The sequence below is a fragment of the Cebus imitator genome, unplaced genomic scaffold (genome assembly GCF_001604975.1).
Source record: "Cebus imitator isolate Cc_AM_T3 unplaced genomic scaffold, Cebus_imitator-1.0 Scaffold307, whole genome shotgun sequence".
Taxonomy (NCBI): Eukaryota; Metazoa; Chordata; class Mammalia; order Primates; family Cebidae; genus Cebus; species Cebus imitator.
In genome coordinates, this window is record NW_016107622.1 from 2,437,033 (window position 1) to 2,460,515 (window position 23,483).

At 39.1% G+C, this 23,483-nt stretch overlaps 2 long non-coding RNA genes across 3 annotated transcripts in view; one reads left to right on the plus strand and one right to left on the minus strand.

Annotated features, from left to right (window-relative positions):
* LOC108285811 overlaps positions 1 to 8,480 on the plus strand; it is a 17,971-nt gene extending 9,491 nt beyond the window's left edge. Inside the window, exons 3-4 of the long non-coding RNA XR_001817712.2 lie at positions 7,569 to 7,736; positions 8,304 to 8,480. This is a non-coding gene — a long non-coding RNA (uncharacterized LOC108285811). The remainder of the gene's footprint in view (positions 1 to 7,568; positions 7,737 to 8,303) is intronic.
* The window catches only part of LOC108285810, a 307,857-nt gene that overhangs the window by 223,045 nt on the left and 61,329 nt on the right, over positions 1 to 23,483 (minus strand). The window lies entirely within an intron of this gene.

The following is a 23,483-nucleotide window of genomic DNA, read 5'->3' on the forward strand; positions in this document are numbered from 1 at the left end:
AGGTGGATGAAGATTGGTTTGATACGGTAGAAAGCTTCAAACCTTTCACAGCTATATTATGAATAGGGTTATCCTATTTTTGTGTTTCTAAGTTATCAATTGGCATAAATAAATGGAAGCTTCAGAAAGACAAATTTCAACTGAATTCAGGATCCTTTACATAGTCCAAGCTTTTCAATGATATCCTGGGATCCACTGAAGGAGATCCACTGAAGAGGAAATTTCTCCTTCTTGAAGGTTCAAAACAAGTGAAAAAGTCATAGAGATGATGGTCGCGTTGGATAACAATCTTATGCCAGTTTGTGATACTTTCATTCCGTGAATGAAATCATACAGCTGACCTGTAGTGAATTATCATTTGGACAAATGGACATGGAGAAAAAAAATACACACACATACACACACACACACACAGACACATATATATATACATATATTTATGTGTATACACACACATATATGTGTGTATATATACATATATATATATATATATTTTTTTTTTTGAGATGGAGTTTCACTCTGTTTGCCCAGGGTGGGGTGCAATGGTGCAATCTGGGCTCATTGCATCCTCCGCCCCCTCTCCGGGTTCAAATGATTCTCCTGCCTCAGCCTCCCAAGTAGCTCAGATTACAGATGCACGCCACCACATCCAGTTATTTTTTGTATTTTTAGAAGAGATGGGGTTTTATCATGTTGGCCATGCTGGTCTCAAACTCCTGACCTCAGGCGATCCACCTGCCTTGGTCTCCCAAAGTGCTGGGATTACAGGCATGAGCCACTGCCCCCAGCCTAGAACATGTTTTAAAATGAGGCATGGGACAAAACTCAATAGCTTGCAAACCTAAACCTGGTTTAGTAATTTTTCCAGTTTTCTAAATCAGTTTAAAATGTTTTAAGACCTATAAATATTTCATATTTGAAAATCCCAATTGTCACCTCTCAATTTTTTATACTAATTTTTTTACCCCCCTTCCTCTTTCTCCCCAATACACACACACACACTCTCTCTATCTCTCTCTCTCTCTGTGTCTCTGAGTTCTAATCACTATAAACATTACTAGCTCTGATTTTTCTAGAATTTCCTCAACCTTTGTTGAGATTCAAGTTAGAAATAGAGGCTAAAGGATGCTGTTGGAATATCTCGTTTTAGGGAAAAAAAGCATTGCAGACTTGGAAAGAATAGTATAGTAATCTAACTTCCTTTTAAAATCTAAGATTCCAAGTTAATACCTTCTCTGTCAATAGAAAAGGATCACCATGTGTGAAGCAAACACTGGATTTCAAGGGCAGAGACATGATTCTTTTGTATCTTCCCACAGTACAAAGTGTAATGCCTGAATTCTAACTGGTACTCAATAAATGTCAACTGCCAAATATATACTTTCCTCAAAACCTGGCAGAATGTGCATTAGGAAAACTTGAGCTAATCCTAGCTTCTTTGCTTTTTAAAGTTCCAAAGGATTTCTTTAAAGGGATATAAAAGATTATTTAAATAAACCAACTTATTAATAATCATGCTATGAATGGATTTCATAGGATTAGAACTGTTCTACTTCATTTAGATTGCTTTTAATAGATATGACTTTGCTCTCCACTTTTCTTGATTACAGTTCCATATCTAACACCTTCATCAGCTGAGGGCTTTCTTCTTTTCCTTCCCATTCCACATCCTATTGAAAGTCTAATGCAAATGTTAAGAAGAGCAAGGGTGAGATAGGAGTGTGCGTCTGGGTTGGGAAGGGTAGGTCCTCATGCTCCCATTAGCTGCAAACCCCAGCTAAATTAACTCAGTGTCTCCACAAACTGTTCCTATTCTGCACAATAACTATCTACCATAGGAGTAATATAGCCTCTTTCCTTGATTTCCACCAAAAACAAAAATAAAATAAACAAAAAGGAGCATTCCCATATCCTTTGTATGTAGAGCAGACTTTACAGAAGATTTGGAAACACAGAAGCAACACATACGCATACATCCCCTCTAAATAAGAAGATAAAATATTCTCATTCTTCACATGTCCCTTTCCACTAGTAAGTTTCAGCTCCCAGAAAGTTCTATATATCTTCATGCTTTTTCTTCACCCACAAATCCTTCCTTATATCTTTCACAGAGCAATATGGCAATATTAACATTTCTTAGAAATCCAGTGAAAAAATCTTGAGTCGTCTTTGATATTTCCTTTTCTTGCATCCCCTATAACTAAACTGTCCCTAAATCTACTTTTGTCCTTTAGTCGTCACTTGGAATGAAGTCCCTACATTCCCATCATCACATCCCTAGGCCAGCACTATATCTTCCCAAGTTAATTTCCTATCTCAGACCTCCACAACTCAGAGAAAGCCCAGCCACTACCTTTACCAGATGTGACTTCTGTCTCACCTTTTCCCTTGTTATGTTCTCTCCTGTAAATCCCTTGTTTATTCAAATCCTATCCATATTTGAAGACCAACCCCCATGATCCCATGCCCATGTTGAAGAATTCAAGCCCAAATGTATCTCTTCCTTTGCCAAATTACTGTTTATATAGCAGTCAAAAATCTAATCACTTCAAGTATTTATTTTGTATGTTTGTTTCTTTATGTTTCCCAAATCTGACTTGAACACACAGGAATGCAGAAAACTGTCTTATGTTTAATTGCATCCCCCTACAACCAAGCTCAGGTCTGAGCAAGCAAGGACTATTTCAGTTTATTGAACAGGATCACATAATGGTTATGAATGCAGTCTGGGGATGACTACTACTTACTTGCTGTAAGGATCTCAGGGCAGATTTCTTAACTTCTCTAGGCTTTGGTTTCCGTGTCTGGAAAATGAGGATAATGTGAGTGACAAGTGTTATGAGGAAATTAAGTGTGCTAATGCACATAAAGCATAATGTCTGTGACATTTCAGTCTGGCTGCTTTTAAGGATCAACCAGGAAGAGCATTTGAGGTCATCTACTCTAACACCTTCATTTTGAAAAAGAAAATATTAAATCCCAGGGAGATTAATTAAACTGGAAGACTAGAGTCTGCTTCTAGGGGAATCTGTTGGTGACTTTCTCAAGGTCCTTCCTGGCTTGGGGCAGATAGAGGACTAGAATCCCTCCAATTCCTCTGGTCTCCCTCAGCCTGATGCCCTTTCTGCAGGATTCTGATGCCACCAGAATCAATTTAGAGGTTAGAAAACTTTCAAGTGATTGAAAAAACTCTAAGTCAGTGGTTGTACTTGAGGTATTATTAGAGATTCTAGAGGACAGCTTTTAAGGTATCTTTAGATTGTTATGGTAACAAATTAATTTTAAAATCAATAAAGAATTAAAAGATGTTATCTGTGATTCTAAACAGCAAGAGGACACTGCTGAATCATCTCTTTCCCTTAGCAGAAAACAAAGTTGATTGTAATATTTATACCTTCAATGCTCTTACACCTAAAAAAACCTCTATCATAAATTTTTTAAAGTATACATATGTTTGTGTGTGTGTGAATAAGTTTACACAAGTGTGTGCACATGAGCATATGTATCCATTGATTGAGTTGGGAAAAGAAATCTACACGACCTCAGAATTGAAGAGGCTCCCTAAGGTAGACTGGGAAAATCTAGGCAGAATCTCCAGCAGAAGAATCTCCTATAGCTCACCTTTCACCTGAAAGAATTTCAGACAATGGGTGACTTCCAGAGACCATTGGGGAACAAATTCTCCTATGGTACAATCGGTAACGACAGTCCCACCAGTCAGTGCACAATGAAAGGGGCTTTTTTTACCTCTGCTTACGTTCAGCTCTATTGTCCCTGCCATCTGTGACCCGCCTTCCTTCTCCCCACCTGAACACATGCCTTTTCAAATACACAAGTACATGCATGCACAGTACTCAGAAACCTCGGGGATATACACTCTCCTTGTAGAAACTGTATAATGTTTGCTAAAGCATAGTCCCACTGGGAGTTGACTCAATTCCTGGAAAACCCAGGGGATTCTAAACAAAATAGAACCTATTTCTACTAGGCCTGAACTAAGCAAAAAATTTTGAAAGCTAGCATTTGCTGAATCCTTCACATGCTCCGTCTACTCTTCTAAGGATTTTCACGAACAGTATTGTTACTTCTGTCATATTTCCAACTCCATGGCCAACTCCTCAAATAAGACCCTGTAGATACTAAAAAAATATTTGGTTAATGAATTCACCCAAGGTCACACAGTTAGTGGCAAAACAAGAAATCAAACTAGGATGTAACTGACTCCAAAGACCATACTCTTTAGCTGCTAAATCATTCCATCTTCAACCCTACGCTACTTCCCCTGAGAAGTGTACTTCTCATTATGAACTGAATGTTTGTATTCCACCAAAATTTATATATTGAAGCCTTAACCCCAAGCATGGTTGTTTTTGAATATAGGGCTTCTAAGGAAGTAAGGTTAAATGAGGCCATAAGAGGTAGGGTCCTGATAGGACTAGCATCCTTATAAGAAGAGACACCACAGTGTGCACTCTCTCTCCCAACAAGCGTGCACTGAGAAAAGCCATGTGCGGACATATGTAGAGGTGTTTGTATGTAAGCCAGGAAGAGAGCCCTCATCAGAAACGTAATTGGCTAGGACCCTGATCTTGGATGTTTAGCCTCTAGAACTGCGAGAAAACAAATTTCTGTTATTTAAGCCACTTAGTTTATGTATTTCGTTGTGGCAGTCTGAGTAGACAAACATACTTTTAAGACTAAAATTTCCCTAGCTCTGAGTTGTATATGATTCTTGTGATTTGAGTTGTTCTTGTGCACCGCAGGGTATATGCCACAAAAAAATAAATATGTATTAAATGATACCCATTTTAATACATAATTGTATGCAGAACTCCAGCATGCTTAGGAAAAAAAAAAAAAAAAACCTGTTTTTCTATCCAGTTCTACCCATATCTTCCAATCTGAAATCTTAAATAGGAAAGAAAGGTGGGAAGATCACAAAGTATGTAGTTATTGTATATTCAAAATAGTTATTAGAACATACTGATGAAGGAATGACTCATAGCTCAGATATGTGAAAGCTCAATATCAAAACAGCAGTATTCTTTTTTACCTCAAGCATTCTTCTTCATTTCTACTTTTCTTCATAGTAGATAACGAAATCTACAAAGAAACATTTATAGCCACACAGCAGAGCGTGGAGTTGAGTGAGAGCCCAGAGTCCTATAAAAATGCTGCAGACTTTTCCCTGGAGTCTGGGAATCTTGGACAGCTCCAGAACCTGCCAGGGCTCCTGAGCAGTGCTCTCACAGCTGCTCTGATGGCCTCAGTAGGAAACAAGATGAGGCCAAACCCTTCTGAAAACTTTTCAGAATGGCCTCCACCTCAGCAAAAATGTTTGAAGGGCATGTAGCCATAATCTGGCACTCTAGCAGAAAGATTGTCTGTAGTCTACCGGTGTGAGCCATTGTACAGCCTGCTGTATGGCTATTAGGCTCAAAATTGTTTATCACTATGTCCCTGAAACCTAAATGACAGTAAAACCCCAGTAAATCATCCTTTCCTGCATCAGCAACACCAGACTGATTGTATACATCACAAGTAACCTGCACCTTCCTTGAAACTCTTCTCCACATTGAAGAACACGACAGTCTGAAATTAGGACCTCTCTGAAATGTTTCATCAGTCAGACCCAGTTTTGCTATAAAGAAGCTACCACCCACATTTATCTGAAATTTATTTATTCCTCCCCCAAATTGCTGGCTAGCCATATGTAACACAGTCAACACTTGCATGTAGAAGGTTTTCAGCACAATGGAGCTCACTTTTTTTTTTTTTTTTTTTTTTTTTTTTTTTTTTTTTTTTTTTGAGGCAGAGTTTTGCTTTTGTTACCCAGGCTGGAGTGCAATGGCGCGATCTCGGCTTACCACAACCTCCACCTCCTGAGTTCAAGCAATTCTCCTGCCTCAGCCTCCTGAGTAGATGGGACTACAGGTGCACGCCACCATGCCCAGCTAATTTATTTTGCATTTTTAGTAGAGATGGGGTTTCACCATGTTGACCAGGATGGTCTCGATCTCTTGACCTCATGATCCACCCTCCTCGGCCTCCCAAAGATCTGGGATTATAGGCATGAGCCACCGCACCCGGCCTGGAGCTCACTTCTATGCATCATCTAAAGCAATATAAGCTTAATGGCCACAAGATTGCAGAATGTTAGAGGTGAGAAGCAATAGATATCATCCAGTTCAACTCCTTCATTTTACAGATGAGGCAACTGAAGTCCAGAGAGTCAGAATAACTTAATAAAGTTCACATAGGTGAGTGAATGAATTCCATCTCTCCAATAATTTTCTTTTTTGTACAAACTGCATCTCTGCCTACCTCCTTTCTCTTCTGTTTCTAGCCAATGTCTCACTGTAACCCCAGTAGACTACAAAGCAGGTGACATAACCTAGGCAGCTAGCTTTCTGCAAGCAGATTCTCACCAGAAAACTGGCACTTGGTGCTTTGGCAGAGAATGTGATAAAGCAGGAGCAGAAAAGAGTGCACCATCTGGACAGAAGGACTCTTAGTGCCAAGTGGGCCCCAGCCACAGGGAAGAAGAAGGAAAAAGGAAGGGTGTCACCCAACTGCACACATTTATTTTCCCTTTGAGGGGATTTGTTAGTAACCATGCTATTCTGAGTGGAAGCCGTTGTAGGTGGTTCTGATGGCTGACGAATGTGTAGGCAAGGAAGAAACAAGGTGAGTAGTAGCCAGGCAATTTGAAAACGATTGTGAGCAAGAAACAGCTGGTGGTGTCTGATTACTACGTATGAATGAAGGGATATGTCTTTGAAGGGTAAAAGTATGTGTGTGTTCCCCCACTTACTCTCCTGTCTGTTTTTAGGAAAGTAGTAAGCATAAGATTTTCCCTGACAGTACTTAGAAAAAAATCTTTTATTTAACGCCACCCACTGACATTTCTCTGCTCTTGCTGCATTTTAATCATACTAATATTTTCCTATGCTATGGCCACGTGTCCCACCTATGAATACCATACCTGTGTACACAGGGATTTTCAACAACCAATTGGAGGTATCATGTTGCTTCAGAGGTTCTCTTCTTAGTGATTCTAGCTTTCTTTGTACAAATTGCTATTGGCAATAATTTTCAAGTAAAATGCATCTTAATTATGATTTTCTTTTTTTGTTATGAAGATGGTTCTACTGAACTATACCACATTGGAGGAGTAAGTATTTTAAGTTATTTTCCCCAGTTTAACACCAGCCTCACCAACATAGTGAAACTCTGTCTCTACTAAAAATACAAAAAAATTAGCCGGGCATGGTGGTGCATGTTTATAATCCCAGCTACTTGGGGTGGGGCTGAGGCAGGACAATAACTTGAACACAGGAGGCAGAGGTTGCAGTGAGCTGAGGTCACACCACTGCACTCCAGCCTGGGCAACAGAGTGAGACTTCATCTCAAAAAAAAAAAAAAAAAAAAAGAATCTTGCTAAAATTTCAATAATACATCATCTTCATTGTTTGGCATTTTAGAGTTTAACAAAGCGCAACACATATATTGTGACATACAATTTTAACAATAGCAATCTGATGTTAGTATATGTTCCTACTTTACAGAAGTGCTCACAGGCTCACTCAACAGAACTCAGCCCCTGATGTGCTGTGGCATGTGGAGTGAGCACTGACTCTAGATGCTGATTGAGGTGAATGTGGATCCTGACACCTACTATGGCCCAGAGCAAATCAGTGAATACCTCTACGCTTCAATGGTAGCAACTCCTGCCCGTAAGACTCACATGCTTTCGGATAAGATAAATGATGGGAAGATGCTTGGCACAGCGTGGGGGCACCTGTCCATTTCTCTTTCCTCTCTCAACTAACTCCAGGTCTCATTGCTTTTCTATTACCCGAGGATGCCTTCTTGTTCCTCTTTTTGGTCCTCCTATGACCAGTGAGACACACTCTAAGACAGCTGTAAGAGATTAGGATAAAACCTATGGTCAGAACACAGTCATGTAAATAGTAAATAAAAGGGGAAAATCTATTCTTCAAAATCGAGCTAACTGGCCTGATCAACACTGTCATGAATGTAAAAAATGGAGAGTACATATCAATCTTTAATGTATTGCAGCTGTTATCTCCCAAACTAAATATGTACACTTTCCTTTAAAAAAAAATAACAGAGGCAGAGTAGAGGGCTTTTAGTCTTGTATGATAAGTCACCAGAATACTCCTTCTTCATGTTTTACAATGATTTAAATTCATATTTAGTAAAAAGTAGGCTACTCATAACAAAAATGCCAGTCTAATAAGCTTCTTCTGAAATGATTTTTATTTTATTTGTCTCTGCAGTAATATAAAATCTAATGACCAAGCAAAAAACAAATGCGTCTGGTACAGCTGATCCATTCAAAGTCTGTGCAAGCTGGAATGACGACCTCCAGGCAAAATTCTCAGTACTCGGAGTATCAAATCTGTTCATAGGGATTCAACCTCTGTGAAATAAAATGTGATGTCTTCCATAGGTAATTCTTTTGTCAAGGAGAAGTCACTGCATCCCTGCTGTTAGGAATCCATTTGTTCTATTGCGTCTTTCTTTGAATACCACCAAGGTTTGCATGATCTCATAATTTCATTACTCTTCAGCACAGCCCAAGTATAATTCATAAACTGTAGGCAGAAAGAGTTCCTCCTCTATCTGGGAGGTGAGAGAGGTTGCTTCTGCCCACCCTTAGTGTTTCCTTCCATACAGAGGATGCTCTCCTAATGGGACACGCCTGGCCTCTCCTCTTCACTCCTTCCTTTCAAGGGAGAAAAATATCAATCCCGTTGTTTTCAAGGAGAAATTCTAAAAGCATAGTGCAGCCCCACTACTCCCATTTTCTCCTCAAGAACTGGCCATCTCACTCTGTAGCCTAGACTCTGCCAGCGCTAGACTACAGGGGCACAAGAGCTGGCATTAACCAGGTAACTGCAACATTTATCCAAAGGTTACCATGAGCTTTAGAGCTGTAGTATTAGCAGTATCTAATTTTTGAAGAGGAAAAACATACTTATTATTTAATTTATTTCCTTACATATTTATTACATATTTATTTATGGAATAATGCCTACTATTTCAACACCAAAATATAAAGTCCTGGTAGGGAAAAGTCCACCAGTTAGAACAATTTTTAAAACACATTCACAATATAGTTGCCCATATTAAATATAATTATATTTCACTCATCATTATATAGAGATAGATGGAAATTTTGTTTATTGGATTTGAATTTCTATAAATCATGAAGCGAGATTTTTTTCTTCAATTCTAACTGCCCAGCTGATGTTAATTAAGTACAGAGTGCGAGCATTTAAAAATCGACTTTAAGAAAATGGTAGCCGGGCACAGTGGCTCACACCTGTAATCCCAGCACTTTGGGAGGCTGAGGTGGGCAGAAGATGAGCTCAGGAGTTCAAGACCAGCCTGGCCAACATGGTGAAACCCAGTCTCTACTAAAAATACAAAAATTAGCCAGGCATGGTGGTGCGAGCCTGTAATTCCAGCTACTCAGGAGGCTGAGGAAAGAGAATGGCTTGAACCTGAGAGGCAGAGCTTACAGTGAGCCAAGATTGCACCACTGCACTCCAGCCTGGGCAACAGAATGACACTCCATCTCAAAAAATAAACAAATAAATAAATACATGGTTTATCAGTAATCATTTACAAATTTTTGAATAAATATTAAGGATAAGCTTCCAAAGAAGTATTTACAAATCAAAGGAAGTGAGTCACTTTAGAAACTATTTCATCCCCTCATGCCTAATAACACCCAAAATATCCCAGGCACGTGGGTATTATGAAATACATTACTTTAAGCCCAGCACATTAGGCAGTGAAAAAACAGGCCAGAAGTGTTCCCGTATGTTTAGGCACTAGCTGTTTTTCATGGGTGGCTGGTGGACATTTTCCTTCCTAGCCCTGGAAAATCACCCTCAATCCAGATCATTTGATCAGCTTCTGCCAAGCTGCCTGCAGGACCTCGGAGGCCACTACGCTCTGTTCACACTGCTCTTCCCGAATCACTGACCTTTTCTGTGCTCACTGAACTTTTCCCCACAAGGTCACTCTCCTTAACCTTTAGCTGTCTTTTAGACACTATCAGAAACTTCATTTACCTTTCCCAAATCTCTGTGAATTTCACTTTAGCGTCTCATCTAATTTTCTCCATTTATGCAGAAAATGTGGAACTTTACTTTAGTTTAAATAAAGGGAAAACAATGTCTCCCTCATTCTTTTGGAGTATGTAATTATGAAGTGTTGTACAGGTGTAAAGAACATAAATGGTTGACTAGCATGTATCTCAACACTCTGCAAAGAAATTGATTAAAGTAAATGGCATTAACCCAGACCTTGCTTTGTCAGAAATGTAAAAGGGTTTATATCCTAAGTTTACTTTATGCTATCTATTTACACACATACTTTCCATATATTGACATGCAGAACACAGTGGCTCAAGCCTGTAATCCCAACACTTTGAGAGGCTGAAGCAGGAGGATCACTTGAAGCCAGGAGTTCAAAACTGACCTGGGCAACACAGTGAGACCATGTCTCTACCAAAAAAAAAAAAAAAAAAAAAAAGCCGGGAGTAATAGTGCATGCCATAGTCCCAGCTACTCAGGAAGCTGAAGTGGAGGGGAGGTTGAGGCTGCAGTGGGCTGTGATGGCACCACTGCACTCCAGCCTGGGCAACAGAGTGAGACCCTGTCTCAAAATAAACAATAAAATATATTGAAAGGTTATATAAGACTATTTGCCTCAAAGCAATTGGAAAAGCAAGTGCTTTAAGCTCCATTAAGAGACCACGTAATTTTGTCTCCTTTTACTTGGTGCATGTTTTAAGCTATTGCATTCTATGCGTTATGTTATGCCTCTAACCTTGTCTTCCTGTCTACTTATATAGATGGGTTATATATTCTATTTTATTTCAGAATAAAAACATAATTATTACAAAACTTTTGCTGTAAAATGGGGCGTGGAGACTGATAAAGTTGAGACTCACTACCCTGTAGGAGTGGACCCGTGATCCACCCTCTGCTTTCATCTCCCCCAACTCTCCTCGCTCACTCCAGCCCCCAACCGGACCTTCTTCCTCCTCTGATACACATACACGCACATACACATTTGCCTGAAAAATCCCTCCCCAGTTATCCATCTGCTCCACTTCCTTTGTCTGTGTTTCAGATTGTATTAGTCTATTTTCATACTGCTATGATGAAATGCCTGACATTGGGTAATTTGTAAACAAAAGGTGATTTAATGGACTCACAGTTCCATATGGCTGGAGAGGCTTCACAATCACGGCAGAAGGTGAGGAGCAAAAAAAAGCACACCTTACATGGTGGCAGGCAAGGCAGAGTGTGCAGCAGAACTGCCCCTTATAAAACCATCAGATTTCATGAGACTTATTCACTATCCTGAAAACAGCAAGTGATAGGGAAAAACCTGGCCCCATGATTCAATTATCTCCCACCAGGTCCCTCCCATGACACGTGGGGATGATGGGAGTTACAATTCAGGATGAAATTTGGGTGGGGACACAGCCAAACTATATCACTGCTCAAAGGTCACCGTATTGGAAAAGCTCTAGCTGATCATTTTTAGAAAAGAGTTCTCCCCACAGACCCGCATGACATTGACTATCCTCACACTTTAACCTCTTACTCTACCTGTTATGAACTGAATATACTAATATGCGTTTCCCCAAAATTCATATGCTGAAGCCCTAACTTCCGGTGTGCCCACATTTGAAGATAGGGCCTAATTAAGGCAAAATTAGGTCATAAGGGTGGGACCTGGTATTATAGAATTAATGACCTTATAAGCAGAGATACTAGAGAGTTTTTTTTCTCTCTCTTTCTCTGTCTTTCTGGAAGCACACAAAGAAATGTTTCTCTGAAAATACAGAGCAAAAGCAGCCACCTGCAAGCCAAAAGAATAAACCTTAGAATAAAACCTACCTTGGCAGCACCTTGATCTTGGAATTCTTAGCCTCCGGAACAGGGATAAATAAATTTCTATTGTTTAGGCCACTCAATCTATCATATTTTGTTATAGCAGTTCAAGAAGATTAATATGCTACCCTACCTTCATAATTGCAATAAAGAAAAATATACCTGAAAATATTTTAATAAAATATACCTTAATTGCGCTTGTCATGACCTTAGGCAGACTGCCTCCGACTTACTATGGCTTAAGACATTTTTGACTTTACAGTGGGGTAAAAGCCACACACATTCAGTAGAAACTGTATGTCAAGTACTCAGCCAGCCATTGTTTTTCACTTTCAGTAGAGTATTCAATAAATCACATGAGATATTCAATATTTTATAATAACATAGTTTTTGTGTTAGATGATTTTGCCCAACCGTAGGTCAAGGTAAGTGTGAAATGCATTTTTTACTTACGTTTCAACTTACAACGGGTTTACTGGGACACTGTCCCATAATAAGTTGAGGGGCATCTGTTACATTTCTGCTCTTGGTGTGTTTCCCAACTGGAGAGGAGGGAAAGTGAGAGCAAGGACTTTGTCACTGCATACAGAGCAGCGCCTGACACAATGTAAATACTAAACTGACATTTGCTAAGCAAATAAACGTTAGGTAAATGAATTTTAAAGCCATATTAATCCTGATGTTTTCTGTTATTTGGGTATCTTGTCTGAAATGGCAAGATTTCTCTGAAGCAAGATCAGAGAAAACATATTTTGTGCACTTCCTAATTTGCAGTCATGAGACACAGCAAAAACACAAAACCTACTTCTCTAGTGTCCAAAATAGAGCATACCATCACCACCTGTGATATTGAAGTGAGGAATAAACAAAGAAAAAAGAAAAGAGCAAAAGGGAAGCATGAAGTCTTCATAAGCAAACAGAGATGCCATTCTAACCTAAAATTGTTTTGATAATGTATATAATATACAGGATGGCAGGAGAAATTAGAACCCAAAAATACACCATTGCTTGTTATTTTGGAGGGAAGGACAGTTGCATCTGCTCTTATAATTATCAAATGTGTTCTTCTTGTGCTGTAAGGATCCAGCTAGAGACTGGGGGCTGGCAGTTCTATTGATAGACTTGAGCACACACTGCAGTCTGTCAAGTCTCACATTTACATCTTAGGATCTAATCTGTTTTTCTTTCCTTCATGAAATCAATTCTGTAGCAATTAAATAACCAGCCCACAAGGCATTTTAATATCCCAAGCATTTATCTATATATAGCCCAGAAAGGAAAAGGTAATTAGAAGTGACCTACTATCACCAGTGCTGGGGGAGACACTAGAAAAATCAGTGTTTCATCATTACTTTAAGGAGGTACCTCTAAATCTACTTCATTTATGATTCAATCCTCCTCTGTGACATGCTACTGAGTCTTTTTATTTGATTCCTAGAGGACACAGACTTTTAAATGGTTGTCATTATGTGGGATTTTGTTTCATTTTCTGTGAATTTCAGGCACCACTGAAATAGGTGCTGTTTTTAGCTGTGGGATGGTATCATCACATCCACACAGCACTGGTTCAAGTAAGTTTTTAAAGATGTGAAAGAAAATGACTTTCCATGTCCTCATTCATTTGAGTGTTTTAAGCTGAGTCCTTAGTAGGTTAGAATTTCTTGAGGAGTGATTTATGAAAAAAAAAAACGCAAGGAATTTCCATAAGATCCAAGAAAATTTTATTGGTCTTCTTTTTGAAAACCGAGTTTCTAATTTCAGATCAATAGCCTGAACATATAAGTAAGTTATGGCAGAGTCTAATGAGCATAGAATTTACCTTTGAAAGACCAACTCCAATTCCCGGTACTGCCTCTTCTAGCTACAAGTAAAACCCCTGCACTTAGATTTCCTCATTTACATAATGGTAATAAAATACGCTTGGTGGTTGTTAGATGCACATTTCTTTCCATATTAGCAACTGAAATTGAGGTGCATTTCACTATACATGGTTGCTTTCAATACCCCACATCAGTATTTGGGACGAAGCTGCTGCTTAGGGCTGCTCTGGTATTCCAGAAGTATAAAGTAGGGAACTGCTAAGGTGAGAACCTGGTAATGTCTCTGCCACCACCGCCACAATTCTTCCCAGCTATATTCACAGTCCCTTTGCTTCAAGCCATCTCTCTGCTGAACCTGGGTGTGGAAGCCTCCAGACTGAGAACTCAGGAATTTAATGTGGTATATAGCAACAAGGTAAATTTCCTTGATCTACTACCTAGTTCTTTTACCTATTTGCTATAATAATGCACCTATTACAGGCACTTCAAGTCATAAGTCATGCAGAGAATAATTAGGGAACTCAGCTGTGGCTGAGGGAAAGATTCAAAGCACATTTATGAGCGGCATAAAATAAATTTTATAAGTGACTCAGAGTATTTTGTCATGGTTAAGTAGAATTTATTTTTTGCTTTCATAGTGGTACATTTTAAAAGGTACATTAATAAGCTATGGCATGTACGATTCATGAAAGAGTACCTGCAGCAAGGTCAGATGAGACCATGTGGGTAAAATGGTTTATAAATGACAAAAGTCAATACAAATGAAAATATGATAATAATACTCTGCCAGGAATCAGCTGAAGATAAGGAAAACCAATCAATACATGCATTTTATTGTTTGTAAATTATTCCTCAATAAAAATAATAATAAGCCAGGCATGGTAGCACATGCTGATGGTCTCAACTACTTAGGAGTCTGAGGCAGGGGGATCACTTGAGGCCAAGAGTTTGAGACCAGCCTGGACAACACAGCAAAACACTAACTCTAAAAATATTAAACAAATAAAAAATAATAGAGATAATCCAGCATATTCAGAACACCCCAAAATGGAATTTTACTTTGCATCCCCTAAGGAAATACACAAAAAATTTAAAGAAATTCTCAGTGTAGAATTTAAAGTTCATCTTTCTATAATAGTATATAAACAAGAATAATAGAGCATGTTTATGAGTTTCCAAATATAATAACCTATGTATATTAGAAACATTCATTATGGTAACCATAAAAAGTGGTAGAGAACTATACTAGATATGAATTTGGTAAACATGGTCACCTGGTGCCATGTTTGATACAGAGGCATCACAAGAGGTTTCAACTCACTAGAATCAACTTAGAGACAAATAAATCCATATAGCCTAGCAACAAACTGCCAAGGCATTCTGAACACCGAGCTCCACCACAGACATCCACTCCAGAAGTTAAATGTGTTATTCACTCAACAGACATCTACTGAGACCTTATTCAATGAAAGCAGAATGTGAGAACCTCTGCTTTCATTCATTGTTACAGCTCAAGGTATTCACTGTTATAGTTCAAGGACATTACTTTGCCTTTTACAATACTAAGATTGAGAGTTCCACACTCTAGGAAAAAGCAAGTGCTTTCCAATGAAGTGTGTAGTAACGTGTTCACCCAAAGATAGTGAGAACTGATTCCTCAATGATCTCTCTTAGTACCAACAAAAAATATCCCAATATGGTGCATTCTATTAAATAACTCCTTAGGTGTTTCAAGTAGCTAAGTGACAAGTCATGGTCATTAGTGCCTGTGTACCTTTACAACTACCATTACTTCTACCTTTTGTATAACTTCTTAACTCTTGTTCTTGTAAGTTTCTACTAAATGACCCATTGCCACTGGGAAGCATTCCATGAACTTCCTACAGTCAACAACTTCTCCATTTATACTAATACAGTGTCCAGTTCTCTTTCCTTGTAGGTTAGCTTGGTTGGAGAAAGTGCTGGGGGCTGAAGATGCCAGAGAGGTCACCACCCCATGGCTTCCACTGCCACTACTTTAGAGGGAGAATAAAGTATTCAAAATAGAACAGGGCCTTGTGTCATTCTGCCTCCCATGAAAGTTCAGTGCTCTTCTGATTGGTGCACTCTCTGCAAAAACCCTTCATTGCCTACTAACCACTATACACAATATCCAAACTCTAGAGCAGGAGTTAATAAACTAAGGCCCATTGGCCAAATCTAGCCCATGACCTGTTTGTGTAAGGTGTGCAGCTAAGAATGTTCTTCACATTTTAAAGGATGGAGAAAATAAGATGAATAAGATGGGACAGAAATTATATACGGCCCACAAAGCCACACCTAAAAGAAAACATATGCTGGCAGGGCATGGTGGCTCATACCTGTAATCCCAGCACTTTGGGGTACCAAGGTGGGTGGATCATGAGGTCATGAGGTCAAGAGATTGAGACCATCCTGGCTAACATGGTGAAACCCCGTCTCTATTAGCTAGCCATGGTGGTGCGTACCTGTAGTCCCAGCTACTTGGGAGGCTGAGGCAGGAGAATCACTTGCATCTGAGAGGTGAAGGTTGTAATGAGCCAAGATCATGCCACTGAAAGACCCTGTCTCAAAAAAAGAAAAAAAAAAGGAAACATTTGCTGACCCCCTAATTTAGAGAGTGGCGTCAGAGACTTCTTAATTCGTTCCCCCAGTGCCTTTCTGGCTCATTTGCTGAACCCAATGTCTAGCCATAGACAACTCCCTGAGGTTACCCAAAAATGTGTCTTGATTTTAATACATCCATATCTTTTAACATGCTGTTCTTTTGCCTACCATAATATGGTCAAATTCTTATCTTAGAAGATTAATTCTGGTAACCGTTTCAAAGGTGAATTTTTCTTAGTGGTAGGGATAAGGAGTACAGGATTCTGGAAGAAGGCCATAGCAATGGATCAGGAGAAAGATGACAAAGCTCTGAAAAAGTACAGGGGAGGATGTAAAAGTGGTAGATATAAAACATATAGTAAGGAAATGGATATAGAAAAAATAGTAAAGATATGGAACATATTTGTTAGTTAAAGAGACCAAGAGGGAGTCTAGGAAGCCAACAGAGCTCGAAATGTAGTAAGAGGAGGATGCTATTTCCATTCACAAAAAAAAAAAAAAAAAGCAGTTCTGGGAAGAAGATAATGGGTTCAATCTCCTAGCTGTTGCATTTTCGCTTTCTGTGTGAAATGTCCATGAGTAAGAATCTTGTAGGCAGCTAGGAAGAATATGCTGAAATTGAGGTGAGTGGTCTAAGTCGGTGCCACAGTTCTGTATGTTGGAGTTGGCCCTGTCGTCAAAGCTGAAGCCCAAGAAACACTATCATGCATGGAGCAGGAGAAGTAAAATTTGCCAGCAAAGAAGACAGAAGAACAGGTCAAAGTAAGAAATAACCAGAATACCATGGTGTTGTGGAAACCACGAGAAAACAGTGCTTCAGGATGCAAGTGCTGCGGAATCATCGAGACCAATAAAGACTGAAGAGTGTTCATGGTACTGGCGACTGGATGACGTTGCTCTCCTCCCGGGTTCCGGAAAATAGGGGAGTGCGAAGAACAAACATAGGCTTGTCGGGAAGCTATAGTACTATTGTTTAAAAGGCTTTAGATTCAGACAAATCTGGCTTTAAATCCTGGTTCAGTCATTTTTCTGTGAGATGTAATTAACCTTTCTAGATGACAGTTTCTCCATGTGTAAAATAGAAACTACACTAATTACAAACTACAACTATCACAACAAATAACTATAAAATAAAATGATAGATATTAAAGGGCAAGGGCTTTAACGTCGATTATTACATAGCCAATATGTAATAATCAATGTAAATTATTTGCGTTACCAAAAGCCAATATGTAATAATCAATGCAAATTATTTGCGTTACCAAAACTGTGGCTTTGCAAGAAGATAGATAAGATTATGGCTATGGGGCACAAGCTCAAAAGAATAACCCTGGTTTTCATTTTGACAAATGAGCTTGTTTAGAGATTCTAAACATGGTTTGTATAAATAGAGGTTGTAATTGATCATTCATAGTTCTGGAGTATCTAGAAAAGGATGAAATCAAGAGCATAGGTGACAGAATCGACCTTTAAAGAATTAAGTTTCTCAATGTGTATGAGAGAGAGAAAGAAAGATAAGTTGGAAGCAGAGTTGAAAACAAAAAGAAACAATGGTAGATGAGGGAGCTCTCTCCCGGTTATTAAAATTACATAGAAAGCCAGCTTAAAGCTTCTCAGGGGACCAATCTATATGAGGTATTAGCATGTTACTAGAGAAAATTAGTTTTCTCACAGAGAAACTGCAGTATTCTACATGGTAGGGAGGCAAATTCAGTTGTTTCTTGAGGTAGAGAAAAGTGAGACACTCTTCCCTCTGCCAAGAAGGCCCATAGTTCCCTCAGTGCATTTCTGACCTCATCTTCAGAACCCAATACCCAGCCATAGACAACTACTTGGAAGTTACCCAAAACGTGTTTTGATTTTAATATACCCACAGTTTTAAACACGCTATTTCTTTTGCCTACCATAACATGATCAAATTCTTATTTTAGAAAATTAACTCAAGCAACAGTTTCAAAGTTGAGTTTTTCATGGGTGGTACAGGTTAAGAGTCATTAGCAGAGTAATAACAAAAGATTGCTAAATTTCTTTGTACAAGGGGAAGGGAGGCTCTGCTGATCTGCAGGACTGCTCCTTTGCAGAATGCAGTGTGCAAGTGTGGGGCCATAGCTGGATTGCTTAAAATAATGGAGGCAAGGTTCATCAGTCCCTCCTTCCCCTTTAATAATTATCTAAGCATTTTTGGCACCAGGGACTTGTTTCATGGAAGACAATTTTCCCATGGACTGGGTAGGGTGATGGTTTTGGGATGAAACTGTTCCAACTGAGATCATTAGGTATTAGATTCTCATAAGGATCGTGTAACCTAGATCCCTCCCATGCGCAGTTCACAATAGGGTTCACGCTGCTTTGGAAATCTAATGCCACAGCTGATCTGACAGGAGATGGAGCCCAGGCGGTTGTGTTTACTCATTCCCCACTCACCTCCTGCTGTGCGGTCTGGTTCCTAACAGGCCACAGACCAGTACCAGTCCATGGCTTAGGGGTTGGGGACTCCCGATCTAAACCACTCTGGTCTGAAAGGTTCCAAGCTACCAGACTGCCTGGGGTCCTCAAACCTCAGCCACCATTAGAAATGGAAATGATCCGATGAGGATCCTGGTGATGGGGAGTAGGTCAGGGAATTTCAAGAGAGTGGAGGGGATGATGACAGATTCTGTGAGAAATCTGAAACTAACAGGTATTGAAGATAGAAACTGTGTAAGGGGCCTTTAAATGAGAAAAGAGGAAAAATAATCAAGTGACTAGAACACTCTGCAAGGTTGTCTATACTTGCCTCGCTTTTCCCTTAATTTATTCCCTTTTGCCAGTTCCTTCTGCTGATTACTTTGAAACTCTGACATTTTCAATGTCTTCTTTATTTCTCCTCTCCCCTGCCCCACATCACCCTTGAACTTTATTTTCCTGATTCTATATTCTTTGGGTAGCACTGCTTTGCCAAGCTCCACAGGTAAATTGGACTTATTAGATCTTATTTCTAAGGTATTATGCTTCTCAAAGTGGTGGGGAAGAAAAGAGAGGATACATAAATTCCAGTTTATATGAAAATAAAATGGAATCTGAAGTCCTCAACTATGCTTCCCTTTTTACCATGCATAATTTTTTCATATTTTGCTTTACAGAACTATACTCAGTGCCTTGAATAGACTTTCCCTTATCATAACCTCTTTAGTCCATGCAGTATAAGAAGAATCAAACTGTTTTAAATATGTATATTCAAGCCAGAGAATTAACTTCAAAATAAGATATTTCCCAGGAATATTACTGCTGTAGTTAATGACCTATAGCATAGTTTCGCCCATCAACTCCTCCCAGTTGGTTAATATTCCTGTAGGAAATGCCCCGGTGTCTCAAGCATTTCTGACAAATTAATTGAGCTTTCCTGCACATGTATGTATTCTTGCGGCATCACATCTCAAGAAGGTATATTTAGTGGTCCACTGACCAAATGCTGTTGTCCAGTTTCAGATTCTTCTAGACTGATATTTGATGATGGTCTAGTTTACATTCATGAAAGTACCAAAATAAAAATGAAATCAGAATATATACTAATGTGAAACTTCCCATATAATATATGCTTTTTTATTCCCTAAGAGAACTACCTGCTAGCTTTGTGATACTAAGCAAGTTACTTAACCTCTTTTAAGCTTCATCTCCTCATCTCTAAAATGGGGATAATAATAGCAGCTGCTGTCATAGGAATCTTGTAAGAATCAGGAGATAATGCAGAGTAAACACATAGGATAATGCATGATATCAGTATTCATGAGATGGTCGTTTTTATTTACTACATTCAGTGCTACAAAAGCAGGGGGCAGATAGCATGAGCATAGAATATTTTGCACCACTTACAAGCTCACCTCAATCTCAATAGTTTTGGCTCTTTTTCCTAAAACAAATCCTAAAGAGAAGTATACAGTACTCATGGTTTCTCTAAACTAAGTGGGAATACAAAAAGGAAGAAAAGAAAATCATGATAGATTTCTCTTCTCAGACAGTCACTCTTTGAATGTGAAAACAGCCACCAAACTCTTGTTCTTTTTTTATTGATACCTCCACCAAACTCTTGATCTTTTTTCATCAATAGCCATCAAGTATAGATAGTGACAGGAGGCAGACAAATGCCTACACAGATATGGGCAGGTCCCTGGAGAAACCCCACTTCCAAGCTGAACACAGTGTAAAGCCTGAAAGCCAAGCAACAAGTGAAATCCATGGACCAGATTAAAAAATTGTCTTCCTGTCTGGTGCACTTTCCTCTGATTGATCTTCACCCTTCACCTATTTTACATATACCTACCCTTTCCTCACTGGTTTTCTACACTGCTATGCCCACCTTTGAGTGATGCCTTTGCTTTAGGCTTTCTTTGCAAACTCACAAGCCAATCAACACATGCTCTCCATTCTGAGTATATAAAAAGCCCTGGACCCAGCCACACAGAGAGAAAAACCACCTCTGCATCTCCTCTCTACTGACAGTTATTCTATTGCTCAATGAAATTCTTCTCCACTCATTCTCACCCATCTAATTGTCAGCATAACCTCAGTCTTCTTGGATGTGGGACAAGAGCTCAGGAACTACCATACATGGGTACACTATAACACAGGTGGGCCAAGTGGGTGGGGTGCCTCCAGTGGCAGGTCCAGGGCTAAGTGAGGCCCAAGCAGGCACACATAACCAGCCATGAAGGTCCTCAGTTGGCACAATAGATGAGAAATACCTTGAATCATTTCAGCCACTGAAAATCATGAGTGACCCAAATGAGAGGGCAAGAGGTCAAGGTTCTGAAGTGCTTTCAAACACCAATTTGTGCACTTGAACCAAAGTATGAAAATTGCCTGGTAAGTTTGGGCTGCAGGGCTAAGAGAAGCCATAGCAGCTGCTGACTGAGAGCCTCCATGCCAGCTGAGGCCAGGTTTTTACCCATGGGTGCCACAAAAGCAGTCATTGCCCCATAGGGACTGCAGCCTCAGGAATGACAGTGACCTTCAGAGGAGGGGCATTATCATCTCTGCAGAAGCTCCCTGTGTCTCTTTCCTTCCTGTCTTCTCACTTGCTTTGCCTCCTGCAATCTGGTAGAACAAATAATAGCCTAGAAACTGAAAAGTAAGATTCAAGCATCCTTCATCTAATGTGATCTGTTGTGCAAACCATTATAAGTCAATGGCTTGAGCTTTTTTTCCTTTAATTTTCAAAAACTTATTACATCCTCTAATAGGGTTCTTTTGTGGACAAAAATGACTCAGTGCTTTAAAGTACAAGATCTTTGCTGCTCATAAATGCTCGCAGGAGTCATATAAGTATAGTAAGTTATAAATGTGAAAATGTAAAAGTAACAGACTTCTGATTAAACCACAAGGCTGTATATACTTTTTTAAACCATAAGAACAAAAATATATAGCTTTCAGTTGTAATAAATAAAATCACAATGATTTACCTGTATTAGTCCGTTTTCACATTGCTAATAAAGGCATACCTGACACTGGGTAATTTACAAAAAGAGGTTCAATTGATGCACAGTTCTGCAGGGATGAGGAGTCCTTAGAAAACTTGCAATCATGGCACAAGAGAAGCTAACATGTCTTTCTTCACATGGAAGAAGTGCCAAGCAGAGGGGGAAAAGTCTCTCATAAAACCATCAGGTGTCCAGAGAATTCACTCACTATCATGAGAATAGCATAGGGGAAACTGCCTCCATGACTCAATTATCTTCCACAGGGTCCTTCCCATGACACGAGGGGATTATGGAAACCACAATTCAAGATGAGATCTGAGTGGAGACATAGCCAAAACATATCATTATCCTTAGGTTGTAATTTCAGTATTTTAAGCCAATTCGTTAAAGGAAGACATAAGATGAACTTTTTATGCATTAATAATTTAAAAAGTAGTATTATTATTTTCATTGAAATATTTGAATATAGCCTTTCATTTAAAATTTACTCCATATTGATATATCAGATAGGGTCTCAGAAAAATTAATCTAATAGCAAGAGCCTTGATTCCCATTTCAATTTCTATATGGAACTCCTGATGACTTAAAAGCAAGTGAGATCCAAAATAAGGTTTGTTCCTTCTAATGGTTAACAGTTATGCAGCATAAAATTTCAAAAAGGGAAACACATGTAATTTACTATCATAAATATTTGGAAAATCAGAATCTAACTTCCTTGCTTTAAAAAGAAAGAAGACCTTGGGAAGTTGTGCTTTTATGAAGCTTTCTGCATTGCTTATCAAAATGATTTCATAGTTAGCCTTGCCATGCTAAACATGGCCTTCACTGAGAAATACCAGTCCGGAAACAAACTCATTTCTGATAAAGCTGATGCAGCTGTTTAATGCACAAAATAACTCACAAGGATTCCAGAAGCAGGAGTATTGTTTATGCACTATGCTGGCAGAAAGGAACTTTTCATTTAGAAGCTCAGAGCACATAATGAGATATGCCAGAAAGCAATGGTGGCCACAGTAACTGTCAAGATAAATGCAAGGGGATATGGATTACGATTTGTATTTAGCCAGGCCAACAACCCATGCAAGAGGCCCACAAAACCACACTGGTTGTATATAAGCATTTCCATAATGAATCCATTGAACTCAGCCTTCCCCATCTAATAATGGACCAAAAATTTTTGCATGTGACCAAGTGGTTTAATTCTCTATCATTAAGAAAAAAAAATTCTCACGCCTGTAAACCCAGCACTTTGGGAGGCCAAGGTGGGCAAATCACATGAGGTCGGGAGTTCAAGACCAGCCTGACCAACATGGAGAAACCCCATCTCTACTAAAAATACTAAATTAGCCAGGCATGGTGGCACATGCCTGTAATCCCAGCAACTCAGGAGGCGTAGGTTGCAGTGAGCCAAGATCGCGCTATTGCATTCCAGCCTGGGCAACATGAGAGAAACTCCATCTCAAAAAAAAAAGAAAAAAGAGGAAAAAAAAAAATTGTATTCATTATTCCAACAGTGGTTTTATTCAACTGGCAAAAGGCTTCTTCTTTTTTGCTTCTTTTCTTAAACAAACATATGCACATGAATGGTATTAGAGGGATATGTGGTCTTATTTCCAACAGAGTCCTGGAAATATGTC